At 43.5% G+C, this 11,744-nt stretch overlaps 1 protein-coding gene across 16 annotated transcripts in view; it reads left to right on the top strand.

Annotated features, from left to right (window-relative positions):
• Nucleotides 1-2,305: 2,305 nt before the first annotated feature.
• Nucleotides 2,306-11,744, top strand: part of Hdac9 (histone deacetylase 9) — an 832,819-nt gene continuing 823,380 nt past the window's right edge. For 2 of the 16 annotated variants that reach the window (XM_031355577.1, XM_031355573.1), the window contains exon 1: nt 2,306-2,655. The gene's annotated coding sequence lies outside the window, so the exon portion shown is untranslated. Of the gene's footprint in view, nt 2,656-2,835; nt 3,253-11,744 lie in introns of those variants that run through there. The other 14 variants (XM_031355564.1, XM_031355560.1, XM_031355562.1 and 11 more) reach the window with 10 other exon arrangements.

The raw sequence follows: 11,744 nt of genomic DNA, 5'->3' as shown, positions 1-11,744 counted from the left end.
TGCTGCTCCTGTCATGTTAGGTAAAAAAAACCATTGAGATTTGGGGATATTTTAGACTTGGGAATTAGGAATGCCCAATGCCTAATGTAGTCTTTATTTCTCTTCAAATCTAAAACCTTTATTTAAAAATAAAGCCTAATAAAAACAACAGAAATAAAAAAGAATTACCCGGTCTTCCTAGAGCTCAGTTGAGGAGAAAATGAAGCCAGGAAAAAAAAAACAACATACAAAATCACACAGAGTATAATATAGGCTTGAACAGAGAGTATGAACTGTTAGAAGGAATTATAATACTTTCTGTTAAATTATAACTTAAAGTAGGTGAATCAGCAGTAGCAACCAGCAAATTCTCTCTCTGAGTTGGTCCTGAAGTCTGTACTAGATTGATAAAGAAGAAAGCTGTCTGCTATGAACTATGCATTATGTGGTAGAGGTAAATAATGGTAAGTTAAAAATAAACTTCCCAAAATATAAGAGCAAACTCCACTTCAAGTTATTCTGTCCACACTGTTACACACAGGTCTATTTCACATGACCACTGAACTCCTGGAAGTTTATATTTTTATGTGTTTCAATCACACTTTTCTAGAAAGTCCTTTTTGAGAGATGATAGAGTGAATTGTTTCTCTTGGAGATGGTGGCAGGCAAACAGAAACGGAAAGAAAAGGTAGAAGGCCTGGACACTTGATGAAAGACTCCATTTTGAAAGGCAAGGTGTGGCAGGTTACTAGGTATTTATTTGAATAAATAAATCTGAATAGCCTAAAAGCATCTCTGAAATGGTTTAGCCAACACCAATGGTTTTACCATGGAGGGCCCACTATCAAGAATCTTTAACCGACTTTCTAGTATGGACATGAAGTCAAGCTGCTGCTGGACCACTTGAAGACATCATTAAGAGTGACTTATTTTCTTCCCATGTTTGGATCCCCTACTGGCTCCTCACCTCAACCGGCTTTCTTTTCTTTTTCAAATACAAAGCCAACTGACCACTCCCACACCTGGGTTACGAATCTATGGTTGGGGTAAACTGCCGGGGTTACATCTAACTATCATAGTAATATCTGCTACAAATGCTGAATCATCTTAAATGATATGGAACGTATAGCCCTCAAGTTGTCCCAGGCTTATGCAATTCAGTTCTAGAGATGAACACTGCCACTACCAGACAACACAAATCATGGTGATCGTGTAGTCTCAGGTCCTCGAGGTGGAAATGAGAGCGCTGGGTTAGGGCTCTCTGGTTCTTTAGGTGTGTGTAATCTGTGAGTGAGCGGTGTTTTAGCCGGTACAGAGAAAAACCACAAACACACATGTAGACACTGGCTTTAATTGGTCTTCAGATCACCGTTTTTTAAAAATTACAATTATTAGCCTTTTTTGAGTGAGCAGCTGTTTAGCATTAGAAGAATATATTCAGGATTAGCCTTTTTTTTTTATTAAATATTTAGTGTTGCCTACTTTACAAAGCGACTTACAGACATTAGGAATATTAGTATAGACAAGTTATAGCTGTAATTTCTTTTCCAGTCCCCAAGGTAAAATACTAAGCACTGAAGACGCCCTCTAGGCAATTCCCGAACCCAGCAATGCTTCCTTTCTGCCAGGGCGGGTTCCAGAGCGATGCTGCTCTCCTCGGTGCAGCCTTCAAACATGGCAAAACCACCACCACCACCACCACCACCACCACCACCACCACCACCACCATCACCACCACCCCAAACGTAGTAGCATTTTCTGTAAAATCCCCCCCTCCCCATGATGAAGCTTCAAGTCGGTGCATGGATGCGCTAGGTCCTGCCCCACAGTTTTCAGGTGCTCGGCTCCCTACGGTAAGCGCGGCCAGGCGCGCACCTGAGCAGCCAGGGTTGGAGGGCGCGCAGGGCGAGGCCGGGGCCGCGCTCCTCCTCCGCACCGGCCAGGTCGCCTGCCTGTCACCTGGCGCCTTCCGCCTCGGTCCGTCTCCCGGGTCTCCGAGCTTCACCAGACATCCCCCGCTCTCCCCATCTCCCCTCCAGGCCCCTGCCCCACTGGCCGCGCGCGTCCTTTCCGCGCCCGCCGCGCCCCCAGGTGTCCCTGCAGCCGGCCCCGCCGCCTCCCCGGCCGCTCTGCCCCGCCCCGCTCCGCCGCTCCGGGGCTCGGGCCCGGCCCCGCGGTCTCCCTCCCACCCTCGTCCCCCCTCGTCCCCCCTCGCGCCCCTCCCCAGCGCGCGCTATTTTTAGCCCGTCCTCCGCGCGCCGCCCGCTCGGCGCAGCTCGCCGCCGCCGCCCGCCTCCCGCACGGCGCGCTGCGCCCCAGCCTCGCGCGCCCCCGCCGCCCGCGCCCCGCCGCGCCCCGCCGGCAACTTTCCCTCCCCGCTCGGCCTCCTGCCTCGCCATTCCCTCCTGCGCTGCGGAAGATGGCTGTTTGGAGAAAGGGGCGAAGTTAGGGGCTCGCCGGCGCGGGGCGGAGGAGGGCGCGCAGCCTCCTCGGCGGGAGCGGGCGGAGGTGAGTGGCACCGCAGCCGGGGCTGGCTCTGCCCGGGAAAGCCCTGGGAATTGGGGGCCACGCGTGCTCCGGGCGCGCCGCGACATTCCCTGTCAGGCTCTCCGGGTTGGCAGCATCTCTGCCGGGACTTCCACGCCACTTGCTTTGCAGCTTGAAGCCCGGAGCTTGGTGGGTACCATTGTCAGAAGTTGGGTGCTGGGTGGTGGTTTTGGTGAAGATCTTGGCATTTGGCTAGGCAAGCGAGGAGAGGGTCGCTGGCCAGATTTTTACCTCGCCCTTCTGATCCCCTCCTTACCCAAACACACACCCTATTCTTGTCGGAACCAAGCTATGAATGAAAAGTTTGTACTGCCAACGTGTTGCTTGAGGGGAGAAATACTTAGTGGGGTACCTTTGCTGTTTGGAGGGGCGCTTCAGTTCCAAGTCAGTACAGCAGAGTACTGGGTTTTCGGAAAAGTTCAGGAGGTTGGAGGATGGGAGATGAAGCAGTGAAGTGCCTAGTGGATGAATCTTAAGCTCATTAAGGTAAATTGGGGGTGTCGCAGTGGGGATGGGATGGAGCGAGGACAGGGGGGCGTTCCCTGATCCCTGATTGCTTAGCTGGTAGCTTGGCTCTGAGGACATCACCCACTTGTCAGCAGTGAGAGGCGCTGGTGTCAGGCCTGTGTGTGTCTGTGGAAGACAGTGGGACAGAGCCGCCCTGCAGATCCAAGACACCCTGGCTTAGCAGTTCACACGGTGTGGTCTTGAAGACGTCTCTTGTGAGTGAGTTTCCTAGGCTCCCATTTCAGGGAATTCTGTCACGTTTGTTTTCCTCTAGGAGGAACTTTCAGATTAACTTAGCATTTTGAAATCTGTGAGAAATGCAGTATAGATACACATACGTATCTCACGGCTTCATATATTATGGAAGCGAGATTCAACGGGCTTAAAAAGTTTAGCTCATACCAGAAAAGAAGTGAAGAGCTAAACACCTCCCCCAATGGTTTACCGCTTATGCAACTGAATATTCTTGGTGGACTGAGACAGTTTATAGAGTAGAGATTAGGAACTCCGACTCCTTGGAGCATGCTCATGCTTCCAGACCTTGTAGGAATTACTGAAATCTAGGAAAACGGAGTAAGTTCACATGAATCCATGTTACAGGAAAAACAGCCTCAAGTCTTTTGACATTTGAAAAGGTCTAGATGTTATTTTCTGATGCCCCAGAAATCTTTTTAATTCTGTAATTAGTAACAGCACAGAAGAAGTTGCAGCTAATAAATGAGGACAATTTAAAAACCGTGTGTGGAAAAAGATACATTTTTGAACTACTTTTTTTGGTACTTTGGATGTTTATTATGGAAATTAATGTGACTGAAAATTTGTTGTTTTATATATTTGTTGTTTACTGAGAATAAATGGTCTTTCTTATCTTTTTAAACCACTGTTACAGTTTGGACCAATTTAATTACACAGACATCAAGTCATTAATGTGCCTTCTGGAAACTATTCATGCTGAAAATGCTTACAGACAATATTGTATTTCAGAAAGAAGAAGTAAGTTAGTTGTGCAGCTTGCCATTTCCCCTCATTCGTGTTGGCCGAATGGGGCAAATCTCAAGAGGAGAAGCATTTACTGTTAACGCGTTGTATGTGGGGAAAAGCTAGGGCCTTTAGCTATGTTTCACCTAGCAAACAGGTGCATCTCTAGAGGTGATCCTGAGGCTCACCTTTGGCGGGTTACTAGCTAGAGGAAGAGAGTTATCATCCCTGGCTTGCTCCTAAGTTAATGATCTCCACTACAGAGTGGACGTGATAGGTGGAGAGAAGTATGCAGGGGGAAGTTAAGCGTTTGATATGAGGTACCAGTTTAGAGACAGGAGGCAGATTTTCTTTTTACTTCAGTCTTCCCTGTTCCTGTTCCTCTGAAGTGCAGCCTATTGAGCTGCCTTTATTGGAAAATCAGACTCACAGTGCCCTGGGACTGTCATACTAAACCATCATAGTCTATAAAAATAATGATAATGCTCCTGAAACTAAAAGGTTATTTTTACATGGTTATGACTGTTTATGACTATTTTATTATAGACTTCATTAAGTTATTCTAACTGTCCATAATTACTACATGCACACCCATGCACACACACACACATAGCACATGCTCAGGCACACACACACACACATACATACACACACACACACACACACACACACACATATATATATATACACACACATACACACACATGCTATAGATTAGCTTCTCTTTGAGGGTTCAAGGAATTTTAAAGCTTAATCTTTAAATCTTTAAATCATAAGGCTAACTACAAGATAAAAAGTTAACTACATTAATGAGACCCATAATTCATATTATGTTAATATTTTTAATCTAAAAGTGCATTAAGTTTATATGATCTTCTTTTTTATTAGGATAATTTTATTGAATTGTTTAAACATTACAACATATTATACTTTATACCCTCTCAGAGGGGAATGTGTAAGTTATTCTTAAATAGAGATATGGAAAAATAGCTAACAAGGAGAGTCATTTGAGAAACATATGGACATGATAAAATCCTTCTGTATGCAGCATCTGCACCTTCTCATTAGTGAATAGTGAAGCTATGGACTGTGTGTGTGTGTGTGTGTGTGTGTGTGTGTGTGTGATTACATCCAAATGTGGCTTTTTAAAATTTTTACTTCAATTGATTTTTTTTTTTTTGTTTTAAAACGTAATTTATATTTATGTTTAAGTTGGTGGGGACTTTTATTGCTTGAAGTCCTTTTCTCCTAGTAAAGTTAGCATACTTAATGTTATTATATGCATTCACAGATACTTACAATTGTATCCAGGTTTGTTATTAGATTTCTTGACAATTACACACACACACACACACACACACACACACACACGGGGGGGGGGCAGAGATGACAGGTAAATGAATAGACCCAAGATGATTCACTAGTGAATTTGTGACATTAAAGATAATGATATGTATTTATCATTTCTTAGTTACAAGAACAAACTACTATGACAGTATCATTGATGTTGTCGCTAGATTTTCCAGCACGGTCTCTACAGGTGTTTAGCACAGATTTTGAGTCATTTGTTATGATTGCTGTGGATAGGGTCTTGCTGTTGGATAGCTCTGGCTCTAGCTCCTAATTTGAACACAGATAAGCCATTACAGTTTCTCTTAGTGGTATGCATCCTTGCAGGCATGCCATAGCCCACATCTTGCCCTGACTTCATTGGCCTTCTTTCTCAACCTCATAATGTTCCTCTCTTAATCAAAGCACCCTTGGGTTTATCAACTCACTTGCCAACTGGAGGATCAGCAGTGAGGAGACTCTTGATGTGATTTTTGAGAAGAAAGAATATTCCAGAAGTCAATAATGGAACACCTACTCCAGAGCCAGATGTTGGTCAGGGATCGTGCAATAATGTATCAAGGGCCCTTGTTCCTTTCTCCCTCCCTCCCTCCCCAACTCCCTCCCTCTGTCTGTAGGTCTGATGCTTCAGTATAACTCACAGACTGATGGTTGTGAACAAGAGGTTTAATGGGGAAAAAAAACTCACCATTTTTATTCTGTTTAGACTTTGCATCTTAATAAATTAGATGTTATTAAGTGAAAAAAAAACACACAGCAACTTGTTCATCTTTACCTCATTCTGTGTTCCCTCTATCAAATCTCAGCAGAATTTTCAACATAATTGCTCACATGATTTACAGCAACCAAGGTGATAGACTTGTGCTATTGTGCTGTTAGATTCAGAAATGAAATGTATTATCCAGGATACAGAAGAAAGCATTGCAGTTTCATAGAAAATGAAGTCTTATGTAAGCACACACATATCTGTTGAAAACAATTTTAGGGTTTTTTTTGTTTGTTTGTTTTTAAATAAAAAACTAAGGAGACAATACTAGACACTTTCTATTAAGTTAATACATTTTTACTATCTTTTCTCCTAATTGCATGCTTCATAGATGCTCATCTAAATGATTTCCAATATGAAGCACAGGGCAAAATTTGATGATGTGTTGTTGACTGAAATGGATTTGGTTTGCAGCCTTAAAGAGTCAATCTCTTACCTGTTGTATGATGCAGCGGACAGAGGACAGCAGGATATTCTAAAGCTGATGACTGTTGATACTGCTGATGCAGTATTTGCTTCCAGTTTGCATACACACTGTTATAGCAAGGAGGTGAGTATACCACTCCTAGAGAATAGTGATAAGTGGCATTTTCAAGGCAGGGAAGATTTGGATAGGTTATAAAATAACTCATTCCACACAGCTCCACGAGGCCCTAGAATCAGGTCTCTCTCTCTCTCTCTGCTCAGGACTTGGTCACGCCTGCAGTTTCATCAGGGGCTCAAATGGAGAATGATAAGCCTCCGACGACGCTCCTTATGCTGTTAGCGTCATTCTCTTCCCGTGACTGCAGGGCTGAAGTTTCCATTTTCTTTTTGGCTGTCAGCCCCAAGCTATCTTAGCTCTTGAAAACTGCTGGTTGTCCTTTGCCAGGGAACTCCCTTACAGGCACCCTTACAACATGGTTCCTCAGAGTCTCCATTTCTCTACTTGGGTAAATATGATATGGTATGATATAATGATGGTATATGCTCCCTCTTTGTGTGTGTGTGTATGAATATATATGTATATATATTTTTAATATGATTTATTTACTTTTATTATGTATGTATTTGCTTTTTTGCTTGCATGTATGTGAAGGTTTTGGATCCCCTGGAACTGAAATTACAGTCGGTTGTCAGCTGCCATATGAATTCTGACTAGATACTGAACCTGGGTCCTCTGGAAGAACAGCCTGTTATTACCTACAGAACTACAGAACTCTCCCCCTCTGTTCACGCATACACACACACACACACACACACACACACACACACACACACACATTATACTAATGTAAGACAGTCAGTAGAGTGACATCATCACCTTTGCAACATTCTGTTACTTCTACTTGTTTTTAAAGGAGGCCATTGAACAAAGGTATGATTCAATGGAGGTCATCTAAAAAGATGGCTACTACATTGTCTGGCTCATAAAATCTCTAGTACAATAAGTGGACTTGCCTGAGAAGCCACTGCCTCAGGAGCGAAGCTTGAAATACTGTCTTAGAACTGACCCTGTAAGATGTTTTTGCTTTTGTAAGGGAAGTTATGTTTTAAAGACAGGATTCTCTGTGTACACGCAAGAATGAGGTTCAGTTATCATGACCAGAGAGAATGATATATGTTCACTGCTGAGGGAAAGAGGAAGGAGGAGGAGGAGGAGGGAGAGGAAGAGGAGGAGGAGGAGAAGGAGGAGTAGGAGGAGTAGGAGGAGTAGGAGGAGGAGGGAGAGAAGGAGAAGAAGAAGAAGACCAGAAGAAGAAGAAGAAGAAGAAGAAGAAGAAGAAGAAGAAGAAGAAGAAGAAGAAGAAGAAGAAGAAGAAGAAGAAGAAGAAGAAGAAGAAGAAGAAACAGTTGTTTAATAGAATGTTTAAATTTGACTGGCTTAGGCCACCTGACTAGAGTTGTGCGTGTCCCTTGAAGAAGCTCTCTTCTGGGTTTTTTAATGGTGTTGATGGTGGAGCCTCACAGAGGAATGATGGTGGTGATAACTAAATGGACGTCCTCTTACAGATGAGTCACTATCATGCGCTAGCCTAGGAACTGACTTTATTCACTTTAAATGTTATTTCACATGCAGAAGGCTTTTACAGATTGGGTCCAACAATACTTTCAAGGATCCAGCACTGTGATTTGGAGCTCACAGCATTGCCTTCTAAATTTTTTTTTTCTAGAGAAAACAGGCCCCAAAGCCACTTGGAATTGCCATACTGTCTGTGGCCCCAAGACAATGTGGGTGCTATTGATGTGAAGGAGTTTCAGGCCGATGGAACACAGCCTATTCACTTTTCTGGGGCCATTTTATCAAATCCGGACCTGTACTCTGGCTGCCTGGTCCACATTTTCTTCTTCTGCTTTCTTTCCCACCTCCAGGTAAAGGGAGAGTTTGAAAGGTTAACTACCTTGCCCGGGGTCATTCAACTACGGGTGGCATCAGAAATTGAATGCAGGTCTGATTTCAGAGCCTGTAGTCTCAGCTCACATTCTGTACTCACAGCAGTCAGTGAAGTCTCCGGGGGAAGCTGGTCGTGGACACATTGAAGTGTGCCTCTGCTGTAACTGCTCTTGGGGTCCGCCATTCACCTTGAGAGAAGTGCACACTGGAAGATGCTGGTTAAAGATCCGAGTGAGAGCGGGCGCTGCATCATGCTTTCTTTGATTTTCCCAGCAGGCAGCACAGATTATAGGTCTCGCTTAGATCTAAAAGTAAGAATAGGTGGAGGCTGTTCAGTTTTTATTTGAACTTTCCATTTTGGTTAAAATCAAAAGCTCTGAGTCCATTTCTTCCCCCTCCTGTATGTAGATTTCTACTATTAAGTTAAATCGGGGGACATTATGAATTCTCACCGCCTCTTTGGCCATAGGGTTCTTTCTATAGCTTTTTCAGATGCCACTGTTTTGATCTACTTGAAAAGTCTATTGAGATGCTCTTCCTTTGTTCTTCTATTACTCGGCCATCCTTTCTACTCTGTGGTGCCTCCGAATTCTATTCATAGACATTCTGCCCCTTTCTTCTATTTTATGTACTTAAATCTCTTCTTTAAATGGCTCTTGTCCTCTTGATCAGAATCATTGGCCCAGACCCCCTTCCTGCTTTCCTGTGAGATGCAGGCTTGGTGTGGGACCCTGGAAACCACATCTAATTTCTATTAATTTTACAGAGCTGTACGCTATACCCCATTACATATGAGAAGCCTTTACTATTTTTTTTTTCTGGATACTTTAGTATCTGCAAACATTTAAAACTGAATAGCCCAAGTTGGACTGTGTTAGGCCAGGTGAATACCAGGGGGCTGTTCTGTGGATGGAGGACAGGTTGTTGGAGCATGGTGACTGTCTCACCCAGGTCGAAGAGCAACAGTGAGCTACCTACCCTCAGCTCAGCTGGAGAGGACAGCAGCATCGCAATCCAAATAGGGCTCAGAAGACCTTGAAGTAAACTTGTTTCTGTTTGTAAGTTTTACCTTTTTCATTCATAGATACAGCTTTAAAAGGCTGAAATTCCCTGCGTGACACTGTCTTGTTCACAGACCTAATGCCTTTGCATGTTCGACTGATGCTGTTAGCAAGTGGCTTGAGGTTTAGATCCTTGGGAACAGACAGACTGAGGGAGTCATCAACTTGGAAAAACCCAACTGTTTGTTTCCAGAGCCAGGCATTTCCAAGGCCAGTTCTACCACTCAGTTTCCTGGGATTATAGTGTGCAAATAGCACACCATCATGAGCCGAGTTTCTGCCCTTTGCAATGAGAGGACTTATTTTATTTTATTTTATTTTATTTTCTGCTTCCATTCACAATGCATATTCCGACCAGAGAGATCAAGTCCTTGCTTTGTGGCCATATTAGACTTTTACTCCTCTGCTGCTCTGGTGGGACACTGTACCCCTTAGGAAGCTGAGCTCCTGTTTGCTTTTCCTAGGGGCTTGATCGATGCATGTTCCATCTCCCCTGCCCCTGTGACAAATTCTCTGATCACTCCAAGCTCTCCTCATCTCAGTCTTCTCTGCAGAGATTCCTAGCAGTACTCTGTGATAAAAGCTGAAGTTCTTGAAGGCTTAGGAATTGAACTGTATTCATGTTTAAAGCCCATGGTCAAAGTTTTTTTGTACAGAACACAGCATTTTCACACTTTTGAAATGTAGCAATGCATTTAATGTATGGGGCAATTTACACACATCCTTGAAACCTCACTCCAGAGCTATGATCCCTCCCTGACCACACAGTGATGGAAAAGACAGAGGTTGGTCTTGCTCTCCCAACAAAAGCCACAGGAAGAGTGAGCTGGTTTTGCCTAGACTACTGATCTGTGTAGTGTGAACTTGTTATCTTTATTAAGCATTTTTGTTAAGTAGGTGGTGACATAAAATGTTAATGCTCTTTGTGTATAGATTTTAGGAGTTATACTAAAAATGTGAGCAGCAGAATGAATGAAGTGAGAGGAAGTGGGACCCAGTCATGTGGCAGTTGAAACAGCCTTGCCAGTGTTGGGTTTCGGGGTGCAGGATGGAGCCTCAGATTCTGCTTCTCATTTCATATCCATGTAAGTGCAGAAAATATCCCTGAAGCAGTAGTTTCTTTAAAAGCAATATTAACTTCAAGGCCCTGGGGCAGGGTAATCAGACTCCGTACGCATCTGAGACCAAAATTCCATCAGTAAGCGATCCACTAAACATGCTGTGGTTTTTGTTGTTTTCTCTTTTTTTTTTTTTTTTTTTGAAAAAAAAATATGATTATCCCTATGGAGATTCTGGCTTCTGTGTCAATAAGCAAACTTTATTCAGAGATAGATGGAGAACAAAGTACATGTAGATGTGATGTGCGGCCACGGTGCTGGATGCTGCCGTTCATGCCTGCTCTTTGGTGAGGAATTTATCTTCATCCTTCCTCCGATCAGGCATTTGTGTTGTGTTTCATCTGATGCAGTGCCTTGCCCTGGTTGGCCCAGGACTCACTAAGAGTCCCATGATGAACTTGAACTTGTAGCCATTCTCCTCTGTGCTTAGATTACAAGTGTGAGGCACCCCAGCCTTTGTCTGGTCTGACTGAAACACAAATAGAAAAAGTGGAATGTCTGTTCTGTAGCACAAATTCCTTTTAGGCACTTATTCAGAAATCAGTGAAGACAGATTTACTGTATCTCTGTAGATTATCACCTCAATAAAAACCCATAATGGAGAAAGAATTCCATATTTGACTCATGGATTTGTGTTTAATTTACAAATTAACACATTTTACATCATGTTCTTTCCCTTGTGGGCATCAGCTAGATTGAAACTCTTTAGGCCAGAGAGTGTGCCCAGTCTTATTGCTTTTCACAGCATGGAGTATATTCCTCACAGCTGATGCCTAAATAGTGTTGTTTGATCTACCAGCTGTTTATATGTTTTTATTTCTTATTGCTCTGTGAGTCCATGAGGGTAGAATTTAATTTGATTTTCTTTTCTTTCTGTTTTTTGTTTTTTCTTTCTTTTGAGACAGGGCTTCTCTGTGTAGCCCTGGCTGCCCTAGAACTTGCTCTATAGACCAGGCTGACCTTGATCTTATAGAGATCCACTCCTCTGCCTCCCAAGTGCTGGTACTAAAGGCCTGTGCCAACATTGCTTGGTGCAATCCTGTGTGTGTGTGTGTGTGTGTGTG

Source organism: Mastomys coucha, unplaced genomic scaffold (genome assembly GCF_008632895.1).
Source record: "Mastomys coucha isolate ucsf_1 unplaced genomic scaffold, UCSF_Mcou_1 pScaffold6, whole genome shotgun sequence".
NCBI classification, from domain to species: Eukaryota; Metazoa; Chordata; class Mammalia; order Rodentia; family Muridae; genus Mastomys; species Mastomys coucha.
Note: the sequence above shows the minus strand (reverse complement) of the source record. Positions and strands in the feature narration are given on the sequence as shown.